General features: G+C 49.8%; 1 long non-coding RNA gene across 2 annotated transcripts; it reads left to right on the top strand.

Annotated features, from left to right (window-relative positions):
- Positions 1–231: 231 nt before the first annotated feature.
- Positions 232–12751, top strand: LOC114806031. 2 transcript variants are annotated; one of them, XR_003754155.2, is made up of 5 exons: positions 232–578; positions 7391–7612; positions 8270–8374; positions 8870–9068; positions 10146–12751. It is a non-coding gene; the product is annotated as an uncharacterized LOC114806031 (long non-coding RNA). The 2 variants fall into 2 exon arrangements; XR_003754156.2 differs by having other exon boundaries at positions 8826–9068.
- The last annotated feature ends 221 nt before the right edge of the window (positions 12752–12972 follow it).

Below are 12972 nucleotides of genomic sequence, written 5' to 3'. Positions count from 1 at the left end.
AGGAACCGCCCGTTGGGCCTGGAAGAGTCGCGCGCCAAACGGTCCCCGGGTTCGGCTCTGCCCCGCGCCTGCGCGCTTCAACGCGGCGCCTCCCTGCGCCTGCGCCCTTCAACGCGGCGCCCGCTTCCCAGCCAGGGCCCCGCCCCCCCCGGGGACTACAATGCCCGTCAGCCCCCGCGCCGAGCGGCGCGCGCTTCCTTCTGGGAGCGGTTTTACTTCAGGTTCAGTGCGCCTGGAGGCTTCGAGGGAGGTGGACGGTATGGCGGTCTCCGGCGGCGTCCCGTCTCCCTCTAGCCCAGGAGCCTCGGGGTGTCAGAGGCCGACTCCCCCCGAGCCCCCGGGGGTCGCTAGTCTTGCCCTGGCCGCAAAGATGGAGGTTTCGCCCCCCTCAGCCCCGCCGCCGACGGTCGGGCAGGGGGGAGGCCGGGCCGGGCCGGGCCTTCCCAGAGGCCTTTGCTTCCTCCGCCCGCCCAGAAGAGGTGGCCATTCAGTCATTCATTCATCCATCCATTCATTCAGTCAATCGTACTGGCCCAACCGTCGCCCCCTGACACGGCCCCCGACGACCGTCCCCACAGGTGAGTCCTCCACGTTCCTTTCTCGCGTTTTGTTGCTTTTTGAGTCTTAAACAGTAATAATAATATTCGTAGTTGTGAAGCAGCGTGGCTCAGTGGAAAGAGCTTGGGAGTCAGAGGTCCTGGGTTCGACTCCCGGCTCTACCCTTTGTCAGCCGTGTGACTGTGGGCAAGTCACTTCACTTCTCTGGGCCTCAGTTCCCTCATCTGTCAAATGGGGATGAAGACTGAGCCTCACGTGGGACAACCTGATTGCCCTGTATCTCCCCCAGCGCTTAGAACACTGCTCGGCACGTAGTAAGCGCTTAACAAATACCAACATTATTATTATTAAGCGCTTACTATGTGCAGAGCACTGTCCTAAGCGCTGGGGGAGATACAGAGTCAGGAGGTCGTCCCACGTGAGGCTCCCAGTTCATCCCCATTTTACAGAGGAGGGAACTGAGGCCCAGAGCAGTGAAGGGACTTGCCCACAGTACCGGTGAAGGGCTTACCCTGTGCCCCACACTGTCCCAAGCGCTGGGCTGGGTCTCTGTGGGGAGGGGCTGCTGCATTGGACCCCTCCCAGGCGCGTGGTACAGTCCCCCGCACGGGGGAGGCGGCCGTTAAACACCGTTGACGCTCCCTACCACCGCCCTGCCCGGCGCCCAGCGCTCGTTAAATACCGTTGAGGCCTAATGGCAGCGCTTACTCCAGTGCCTGACACATAGTAAGCGCTAAGCAAACACCGTCATTTTTACTAATGGTACAGTGGTGTGCGCACAGCGCTCGTTAAATACCGTTGAGGCCTAATGGCAGCGCCTACTCCAGTGCCTGCCATATAGTAAGCGCTTTGCAGACACCGTCATTTTTTACTAATGGTAGAGTGGTCTGCACACAGCGCTCGTTAAATACCGTTGAGGCCTAATGGCAGCGCCTACTCCAGTGCCTGCCATATAGTAAGCGCTTTGCAGACACCGTCATTTTTTACTAATGGTAGAGTGGTCTGCACACAGCGCTCGTTAAATACCGTTGAGGCCTAATGGCAGCGCTTAGTACAGTGCCTGCCACATAGTAAGCGCTTCACAGACACCGGCATTTTTACTGATGGTAGAGTGGTCTGCACACAGCGCTCGTTAAATACTGTTGAGGCCTAATGGCAGCGCCTACTACAGTGCCTGCCACATAGTAAGCGCTTTGCAGACACCGTCATTTTTTACTAATGGTAGAGTGGTCTGCACACAGCGCTCGTTAAATACCGTTGAGGCCTAATGGCAGCGCTTAGTACAGTGCCTGCCACATAGTAAGCGCTTCACAGACACCGGCATTTTTACTGATGGTAGAGTGGTCTGCACACAGCGCTCGTTAAATACTGTTGAGGCCTAATGGCAGCGCCTACTACAGTGCCTGCCACATAGTAAGCGCTTCACAGACACCGTCATTTTTACTAATGGTGCAGTGGTCTGCGCACAGCGCTCGTTAAATACCGTTGAGGTCTAATGGCAGCGCTTAGTACAGTGCTTGGCACATGGTAAGGCCTTCACAGACAACGTCATTATTATTATTAATGGTACAGTGGTTTGCACACAGTGCTCGTTAAATACTGTTATCTAATGTCAGCGCTTAGTACAGTGCCTGGCACGTAGTAAGCGCCTCACAGACACGGTCATTATTATTAATAGTAGAGAGGTCTGTGCACAGTGCTCTGCATATAGTAAGCGCTCAATAAATACTATTGAGTGAATGGTGTGCACACAGCAGTCCTTAAATATCTTTGTCAAATGTCAGCGCTTAGTACAGTGCCTGGCACATAGTAAGCGTTTCACAGACACCATCATTATTATTATTAATAGTACAGTGGTCTGCACAGTGCTCCTTAAATACCGTTGTTTTCTAATGTCAGTGCGTAGTACAGTGCCTGGCATATAATAAATGCTTCACAGACCATCATTATTATTAATAGTATAGTGGTCTGTGCACAGCACCCATTAAATACCGTTGTTGTCTAATGTGAGCGCTTGGTACAGTGCCTGGCACATAGTAAGCACTTCACAGACACTGTCATTATTAATAGTAGAGCAGTCTGCGCACGGTGCTCTGCACATAGTAAAGCTCAATAAATACTATTGAATGGTCTGCGCACGGTGCTCCTAAAATACCATTGTTGTCTAATGTCAGCGCGTAGTACAGTGCCTGGCACATAGTAAGTTCTTCACAGACACCGTCATTATTATTATTAATAATACAGTGGTTTGCACTCAGCGCTTAGTACAGTGCCTGGCACGTAATAAACGCTTACCAGACACCATCCTTGTTATTAATAGTACAGTGGTCTGCGCACGGCACCCGTTAAATACTGTTGTTGCCTAATGTCAGCGCTTAGTACAGGGCCTGGCACGTAGTAAACGCTTACCAAACACCATCGATGTTATTAATAGTTCAGTGGTCTGCGCATAGCGCCTGTTAAATACTGTTGTTGCCTAATATCAACGCTTAGTACAGTGCCTGCCACATAGCGCTTCACAGACACCGTCATTTTTATTAATAGTACAGTGGTCTGCGCACAGCGCTCGTTAAATACTGTTGTTGTCTAATGTCAGCACTTAAAAGAGTGCTTGGCATGTAGTAAACGCTTACCAGACACATGGTTGTTATTAATAGCATAGTGGTCTGCGCGCAGTGCCCGTTAAATACCGTTGTTGCCTAATGTCAGCACTTAGTACAGGGCCTGGCACGTAGTAAGCGCTTACCAGACACCACCATCATTATTATTAATAGTACAGTGGTCTGCGCACAGTAATCTGCACATAGTAAGTGCTCAATAAATACTACTGAATGAATGGTCTGCGCACAGCACTCCTTAAATACCGTTGTTGTCTAATGTCAGCGCTTAGTACGGTGCCTGGCACATAGTAAGCGCTTCACAGATCCTCATTATTATTATCAATCGTAAAATAGTTTGCACAGCGCTCCTTAAATGCCATTGTTGCTTAATGTCAGCACTTAGTACAGTCTTGGCACATAGTAAACACTTCCCAGACACCATCATTGTTATTAATAATACAGTGGTCTGCGCACAGCACCCGTTAAATACCGTTGTTGCCTAATGTCAGCGCTTAGTACAGGGCCTGGCACATAGTAAGTGCTTACCAGACACCATTATTGTTAGAGTACAGTGATCTACGCACAGCGCTCATTAAATACAATTGGTGCCTAATAGTGCTTAGTACAGTGCCTGGAATGTAGTAAGTGCTTACCAGAAACCATCATTACTATTAATAGTACAGTGGTCTGCACACAGTGGTCGTCAGATACCACTGATGATTGGTAATGATAATGGTATTTGTTAAGCGCCTGTTACGTGCCAGGCACTGTACTAAATGCTGGTCAGGACACAAGCAAATTGGGTCGGAAACTGTCCCTGTCCCTCTGGGGGCTCACAGTCTTCATCCCCATTTTACAGATGAGGGAACTGAGGCAGAGAGAAGTAAAGTGACTTGCCCAAGGTCGTAGCAGGCAAGTGGTGGAGTCGGGATTAGAACCCATGACCTTCCGACTCCCAGGCCCGTGCCCCGTTCTGCCTACCAGATGATACGTTGTAGTCTTCCAAGCGCTTAGTACACTGTTCTGCATGCAGTAAGCGCTCTTTTAATACCAGTGATGATGATGTTTACCGGCTGTTGTATTTATAGTTTCCTGAGCGCTTAGTACTGTGGTCTGCACAAAGCGTCCATTAAATACGACTGATTGAGCCCATGAAATGGCGCTTACAGTATCACCCAACCCGGGGTTCGGGAGAGGCTGCAAAATTTAAATTACTAAGTCGTCGGAGTTCGTTGTGAGCAGGGATCGGGTCTACCTCCTCTGTTGCGTGGTACTCTCAAACCCTTAGTACAGTGCCCTGCATACAATAAACGCTCAGGAAATACCATTGATCAATTTCCGAGCAGGGGGAGGCGGGATTTTGAGCTGAAAGACCCGTGATGCGGCCCAGACCGTCCCAGTTCCCGGGCACACTGTCTCCACTCTGCCTTAGCACTATTGGAGGCCAGGCGGGGCTTGCAAGGGAGAGTTTGCAGGGCAGGGTTTGCAAGGCAGGGCTTGCAGGGGAGAGTTTGCAGGGGAGACTTGGGTGGGTTTGCCGGGCGGGGCTTGCAAGGCAGGGCTTGCAGGATTCTGGTGTTAATGAGGCGGCCGGAATCTTGGAGGAAGGATTTCACTCTGGAGACAAAATGGAGGTGGAGAAATGGAAAGAGGGGACAGGCTGGCCGAGGAGAGGAGTTTCAAATGGTCTTAAATGATGCTCTTCCATTGTAAAGTTAAGTGCAGTCGAGTCATTTCCTATTCATAGCGACTCTATGGATGTATTTTCTCCAGAATGTCCTGTTTTATGCTGTAATCCATAATCTTCAGATAAAAGTTCTTCCGTTATCGTTTTTATGGTTTTTATCCGTATAGTTGCTGGCCTGCCTCTTCCACGTTTTCCCAGGACTTTTTCTAGCAATAATGTCTTCTCCTGAGAATTAGTCGTCCTATTGTGTGTCCAAATACATGCTAATCTTCGAGTCTTTTAGCCTTCCAAAGACCCCTTTGGCTTAATTTTTTTCAAAATCCATTTTTCTTTCGGGCACTCCATGTTACTTGCAAAAGCCTTCTCCAACACCACATTTCAAAAGAATTGTTGCTCTTTCTATCCTGCATCGTTGTCCAGCTTTCTCATCCATACGTTGTCACTGGAAACACCAAAGAATTAACCTGTATTTTTGTGACAATTGTTCCATTCATGGCTTTCCAGGCATTTCATAGCAAATCTGCCTAACATTAATCTTGGACATATTTCTTGACTACTAGTTCTTTTATTATTAATTACTGATCCCAAAGGGGGAAAAAATTGTCAACTTTTTCCAATCTTGGAAATTAATATGAAGCCACCTGGTTTGGAATATCTCGTCTCTTTCTGAAGCATGAGTCGGTCATCAATTTGTGCTGAATAATGTCCTGGGCACTGGAGAAATTGGCTACAAATTGTAATATGCTACTTAATAAGAATTTAAATAGTTGATTTTCAGATCTGTTAATTATTCTGACCATCCATTAATGCATCAGATCTCGATTTGTATTTTAAGCCCACTCTGGCTTCTACAAATAGAATTGTTCCCTTTAAGCACTCCCCTCCCAATGCACACACACCCCTCTCTTGGAATTGCGTATGCCAGCCCTTCTCCCAGGGGCAAAAGAGCACCAGGAGAGGGAGAAGATGCAGGTAGAAACAAAGCTCTCCTTGTATAAGGAACAGAGTGTAGTAATAATAGTAATAACAGTATTTGTTAAGCAGTAAATAGAACACAGGCGTAGCAGTCAGAAGATGATGGGCTATAATCCCCGCTCTGCCACTTGTCTGCTGTGTGACCTTGGGCAAGTCACTTGACTTCTCTGGGCCTCAGTTCCCTCATTTGTAAAATTAAAAATGGTATTAAGCGCTGGGGGATACAAGGTGATCAGGTTGTCCTACATGGGGCTCATAGTTTTAATCCTCATTTTATAGATGAGGTAACTGAGGCCCAAAGAAGTTAAGTGACTTGCCCAAAGTAATACAGCTGACAAGTGGCAGAGCTGGGGTTTGAACTCATGACCTCTGACTCCCAAGCCCATGCTCTTTCCACTGACCCACGCTGCTTCTCTAAAATAGGGATTAAGACTGTGAGCCCCATGTGCGACAGGGCCTGTGTCCGACCTGATTAACTTGTATCTACCCCAGTGCTTAGAACAGTGTTTGTCACGTAGTAAGTGCTTAACATATGCCACAGTTGTTACTGTACAAGAAATGTAGATAAAGTAATTTACACTTTGAAGAGATTATCAGGTGGGTGGGGTCTTTGATTTTACAGGGTGCTCAGTGAGCCAGAAGAAAGGGGTGCTGCCTTGGATAAACCTTCATGAACCACCCTGGTAAGGGCCCGGCCCGATCCTGGGTGGAGGGCCGTGAGAGGTTTGAAGATGGCCTCACTCATCCATTCATTTATATTTATTGAGTGCTTACTGTGTGCCAAGCACTGAACTAAGTGCTTGGAAAGTACAATTCGGCACTCCCAACCCCCACTGAACATCTGTACCACCCTTAATAATGGTATTTGTCAGCTCTTTACTATATACCAGGCACTGCACCAGGCGTTAGGTTATTTACGAGATAATCGAATTAGACACAGACCCTATCTCCATTTTACAAAATGAGGGAACCGAGGCACAGAGAAGTGAGGTGACTTGCCCAAAGTCACCCAGCAGACAGGTGGAGGAGTCTGGACTAAAACGCACGTTCTCTGACTCCCAAGCCTTTGCTCTTACCACTAGGCCATGCTGCTTCTCATGGTCTTCCGGAGTTCACTGGCAACAGCCAGAGGGGTGGAAGAATCATTTAGAGCACTGTACTAATCAGTCAGTGGTATTTATTGAGCGCTATCTATGCTTTGTATAGCACTATAGATAGGGTTTCCAGGAGAAAGGGGTGGTCTACGGTGTCTTCCAACTCTCCCAGTGCCTAGTACAATACCCTGCATAAAGTGGTCTGGCGTACTTGAAAGAACACGGGCTTGGGAGTCAGAGGACCTGGATTCTAATCCCTACATTGTCACCTGTCTGCTGTGTGACCCTGGGCAAGTCATTTAACTTCTCCTTGCCTCAGAATGGGGAGCCCTGTAGTTGTCAGGGACTGTGTCCAACCCGATTATCTTGTATCTACCTCAGCGCTTAGAACAGTGCCTGCACATAGTAAGCACTTAACAAATACCAGGTAAAAGGAATCACTCCATAAATTCCATTGATTGATGGATTGTCCACAGGAGCAAGATGGCCTTCGTCACTGGAGATGGCCTGAGGATCGGCTTCCGCATTGCTGAGATTTTTCAAGAGGTCTCGGGAGCCTGCTTTGTTCTCCACTTGGTCTCGCCCCGCCCCCAGAGGTGGGGCTGGATGTCTGGCGGTTAGCATCCTTGCTCCTTGGGCCCCCCAGACATGGCTGTCACGCCGCCATCTCCAGCAGGAGCCTGCTGGGAGTGTTTGAGGTGAGTGGGGTCCCCTGGGCAGACTGGTGTGGCCGGGGGATGGAGGGGTGGGTGGGGGCGGGTTCAGTTCTGATCTCCCAGTTTTTGTGGGCATGGCTCCAAGGGGAGCGACAAGGTACGTGGTGTTGCCCACGTTCACACTGCCCCCGGGGGAATCGCGGGCTGGCGCACCGTGACCCGGCCTGCAGTGGTGTTGGGAGCCTCCTGAGTCAGTCGGCTCTTTACCGGACACCCATTGGGCCAGACCTCCTATGGGAAATCTCCACCATCCCTAGGGCGGCCCCAGCAGACGGAGCTGTGTGCATGGGCACCCAGCAATCTGCTGACAGGCTTGGGACTAGGACTGAGACTATGACTATGTTGCCGAATTGTACATTCCATGCACTTAGTACGGTGCTCTGCACACAGTAAGCGTTCAATAAATACGATTGAGTAAATGAATAAATGAAGTGTTCCTGGTCAGTGGGGTGGTCCCACCTCCCTCACCAGTTCCAATGAGCCGAGAGTTGCATTGGCACCGCCTGCCTGGATTCCTTGTATCTCCTGTTACGGCTCCCTGCCTGGCGCTCTCTCATCTCTGCCCCGGCTGCCCTCTAGAGCCTCCCTGAGTGACTCTCTGAGACCGATTGTTTTCCTTTCTTTTCCTCCTTGTTGCAGACGCCATGACCTGACACCTGGCTGTGGAGTGGAGCCCCTAAAACATCCGGGTCAACAGCCTGGCCCCCCGGCCCATCAGTGGAACCGAGGGCATGTGGCATCTTGGTAAGGCATCCCCAGGGGAGGGCCAACCGGAATCAAGGTGGGGAGGCAACTCGGGGCCTGGCCTTCTCCTGGGTGTCCCCCCTGCACCCCTCAGGCTTGTTAGGTCGATGCTTAGCCTTTCCGTTGGGTGAGGGGCCTGGGTGCCCACTCCATGGGCTGTTGCGGGCTCCTTCTGCTAGGCTACACTGCCCCCTCCCCTCTTTCTTCCCCCTGAAGCTGTTCACCTCCCCTGATGGGGAGCGGTGCTGAGCATCACACTGCAGAAGCCTGGGTGACATCATGGGACCAGCCATGCCCCATGGCCACTTTGAGCTGGTTCTGTATGGTCCCATCTACCTCACCTGGTGTCCCCAGCGATTTCCTCTCCCTGATGCCCTTGTTGCCAGGTGGCGGGGGGGAGACTCCTTGAGAGAGGGAATGGCTCCATCTGACAGCATCTCACTTGGTCCAGACTCTGCCTCCAGCAGCCGCTCAGTCTGGGCTGTTTGGTTCCAGGAAGTTTCCAGAGCTGTCCTGGAGATTACCCCTCCAAGGCTGTGGAGCAAGACGAAGATCGCCCATGACGCCCTGCATCTGGCCAGCCCCCGGCATCCTATGTCAGTGGGTGCCACCCTGATGGTGGACGGCGGCAGCTGGCTGACGTCCCCAGTGGCTCCTTGGCTCGGCAGCTGCGGGATTCTCGGCTAAACTCTAGGTGAGGAGGTCATGGTCTCTTCGGGGGCCCTGCCGGCTATCCTGGGTCTCCTGGGGATGGGCATGCCTCGGACGTGCGTGTCCACTTACTTCCATCCATCTTCAGCATCTCTGTGTCTCCCTCTATCTATTCAGTGTATTTCTCTGCCTACCTCACCTGTCAGTTTGGAAATTCCTTGTGGGCAGGAAACGTCATGCTTCTGCTGACCCTTCCAAGTGCTTAGAACAGCGCATGTCACTCGATATAGGCTCAATAAATATGGTTACCCCTCTTCTCCCTCCTCCCACATCTTACCCTTTGGAGGGCCTCGGGAAATGCCACAGTAAGTCTTGGGAACAGCCGGGGGACTTATGGTGCGGATCACAAATTGTAGGTTGCCACTCGGAGTGATATCAGTAGTTCATTGAGTGCTAAGCATTGTATTGAAAGCTTGGGAGAGTACACCAGTAGCTCAGTGCACATTGCCTGCTCTCTGTCAGCTGGTAGATGGGGGATATTGGAATGCTCTTCAGTGTTCGGAACCCTCTACTAAATGTTTGGCAGAGTAGAATGAGTAGGCATGAATGTTACTCTTCAAGAGCTTACACTCTAATCAGTTGTGCTTACTATGTGCCAGGCACTGTACCAAGTGCTGGGGAATATACAAGATAATCAGGTTGGGGACAGTCTCTCCCATGTGGGGCTCACAGTCTTAATCCCCATGAGGGAACTGAGGTATGGAGAAGTTGTGAAGTGACAAAGGTCAAAGAGCAGACGTGTAGTGGAATCAGGATTAGAACGCAGGTCCGCATAACTCCCAGGCTCCATTTTCTGTCCACTAGGCCACTTGGGAAAGTACAACAGTAGCAGCACACGCAGTTCCCCCTGTCCAGGAATTTATGCTCAAGTGGGTACACTTCCCCCGAGACTTATTCCAGTCATGCTGTTTCCCTTCTCGCCACACTGCTTCGGAAGTAAAGCACCTAAAAAGTGCCATATTCCCTGCCCACAGGGGGCTGCCACTCCCCTCTATGTCCCATCCCCATCCCCTATTGCTGAACTCTGCCTGACGTCAGGATCCGTGGCTGTTTTGCACAGGCAGTTGGACGGCCAATGGGAAAGAATGGTGATGCTGGGAGCCCCCCAGTTCTCTGACTCTCGACCTCTCGACCTCTCATCCTGAGCCAACGCTGCCCCTGCTCCATCCAGTTCTCCGTCCAGGGGGCCGACGGGTGTGATCTTCCAGCGCCGAGGAGAAAACCAAATCTCTGCTCTTCTCTGGCCGTGAGCCGAATACCTTTTCTCCCCGGCTGCTGGTTGCGAGGTCCCTCCTGGCTGTTTGGGGGAGGTGGGGATCAGGGGCGTGGGACAAGCAGCCTTGCAGTTAAGCACCGGCTTGGGCTAATCTCAGGAACAAAGTTTTGGGGATGGGAGGGCTTTGACATTCCAGGAAGTGGGGGCTGTTGATGGGATGGGGAAGTTTGGATGTATTTTCAGAAAGGGGACCGGATGGCGCCGCTAGCCCCGGTCTCTGGCTCTGTGTGCCAGGGTGTCAGACCCAGTCTTCAGTCTGTCAGTCAATCAGTGGCATTTATTAAGGAGCCAACAGAGTGCCAAGCCTGGAACTAGGTGCTGCTGTCTGGTTCTTAAAAAGCATCGAGTTGTAGCAGCACAGCACAAGGGGTTTGTTTTTGCAGTAGTGATATGGTTTTGTATAAGTGAGGACAGAGTCTCTTGCCCTAAAAGTGAGCTGAGCCTCATCACCAAAAGTTGGGAGAGGTAGTTATGGTCTGCGGTGGGTGTGTTCTTCCCTCACTCTATCAACAGGGTCCAGTCAACTGTTGGTGCTTTTAATTGTATGGTCCATGGGTCCAATCAATTGTGGCTGTGGTTCTCCTTAACTGGAGATGGGGTTGGGACCTGATGCGAGACTTGGGAAAAGACAAGCTAGATTAAGTACAAAATAGAGTCTGAAAACAAAATGAGGTTGGACTGGTTAAGAGTGGGTTTCCACATTCCCCCTTTTGATGCCTCACTGGCATCACAACAGAGAGTCCTGTTCACAATTCCTTTCCAGCCATAAGGTGCCTTGGCTTACACAGCTTTTACCTCTTCATCATCTCAACCTTACCCTATGCTTACAGCCACAGAGTATCTAAGTGGAAAGGTCCTTTGGTTTGATCATGATGCAGGCTTGAGGGCTGTATTTGCATGAGTCTTAGGATCTCTTTCTCCTCTGGCTGTTTCCTTTTTTTTCTTGAGGGCTGTAGAAACGATCCCTTCCAGTCCACTCGAGTTAGCTATATCTCGCAAACAATTAAAGCGGTTTTACAGGACAGAACTGATGTGATCGGGATTACAAATGTTCCAAGCATTGTAAGATGTACTATACCCTTAAACCATCTGCCTACTTTGGGAAACCAAGAGGTGACTAAAGACCACAGATTCAACTCTGTCATTATTTGCCTCATGGGACAAATGTTCCTGCTTTAATCTTTCTGCCTTTTGGGATAATTTATATGGTATTGCAGTGAGTTTTTTGGTTTTTTTTAATTGTCGGGTTGTATTGGAATAATTCAGTAAGGACTATGTTCCATCTTTCCCAGTTCACAGGAGGGGACATAGTGGCACAAGGGTCTTCTCTTCAGAATTTCATATGGGCTTAAACTCATCTTTCAGCTTTCAGTGTGTTCTGTGAGCCGAAGAGAGCCAAGGGAAGGGCATTCTGGCCGTTTCATCCTGTTTCAGAGCATAGTTTTGCTAATTAGTTTTTTAAATGTTCCTTTGCTTTAACCCATCAGGTCTCAGACTGCGGGTGATAGGGGCGAAGGGAATTTTATTACCTAGTCTTTTTGCAGATATCTCTATTTGGTAAAATGAGTTCCTTGGTCACCAAAAATAGTGAGTTCTCCTGAGAGTAATTTTGCTGTCTCCTTGCCTATAAGGAAAGCTTTCCACCCATTTTGAGGTGGTCAACCAGTACTAATACGTGAGAGAAAACCATTGTGTGCAGCATCTATATAAAGTCAATCTGTTTATTAACAAGCAGTCTGCAGGATGCGTTCCCCAGGGTACTCTAGTACTAGTTAGTACTCTAACTCCACTGTTAGTTTGCTGGCACACTCAGCATCTTTCAACTTATTGACTTACCAATTATCCAATTTTGGGGTGCAAACCAGAGATTCGAGGTAGAGGCGACTGCCCCCTTTTTGTCCACACGTGTATGGCAATGCACCAGCCAGCCAAGAAACAGAAATACAGTGAGGAGAGCAACTGGGAGGTCATTAGGGACAACTCAGAGTCCAAATGGGGTTTGGTGGCATTTTAAAGTTAGCCAAGATTTTATGTCTTCCAGAGGGGGGAAAAGGTGGTAACTGGGCTGGGAACTACTGGAAATGGCTCCGAGGTCCTGTACAAATCTGTTTTGTCAAAGTCAGCAGTTGTTTTTTTCCCTCCTTCCCCTCCTGACAGGGAGAATAGGGGTATTACATGGACTTCCTAGTAGGAATGATTACACCCTGCTGTAAGAGAGGTTCTACAACTGGGCCAATGCCCAGTTCTTGCTTGGGCAAAAGAGGGTACTGGGACTTTAGAGGAGGGGGTTTGTTGGGGTCTAAAGTTGTCTGCACAGTGGGGCCTGGTGAGGGCAGAGCCTAGAGAAGCAGCGTGGCTCAGTGGAAAGAGCACGGGCTTGGGAGTCAGAGTTCATGGGTTCGAATCCCGGCTCTGCCATTTGTCAGCTGTGTTACTGTGGGCAAGTCACTTAACATCTCTGTGCCTCAGTTACCTCATCTGTAAAATGGGGATTAAGACTGTGAGCCTCATGTGGGACAACCTCATTACCCTGTATCTACCCCAGCGTTTAGAACAGTGCTCTGCACATAGTAAGCACTTAACAAATACCAACATTACTATTACTTCACTA

This window comes from Ornithorhynchus anatinus, chromosome 21 (genome assembly GCF_004115215.2).
Source record: "Ornithorhynchus anatinus isolate Pmale09 chromosome 21, mOrnAna1.pri.v4, whole genome shotgun sequence".
NCBI classification, from domain to species: Eukaryota; Metazoa; Chordata; class Mammalia; order Monotremata; family Ornithorhynchidae; genus Ornithorhynchus; species Ornithorhynchus anatinus.
This window is presented reverse-complemented; position numbering and strand designations above follow the sequence as displayed.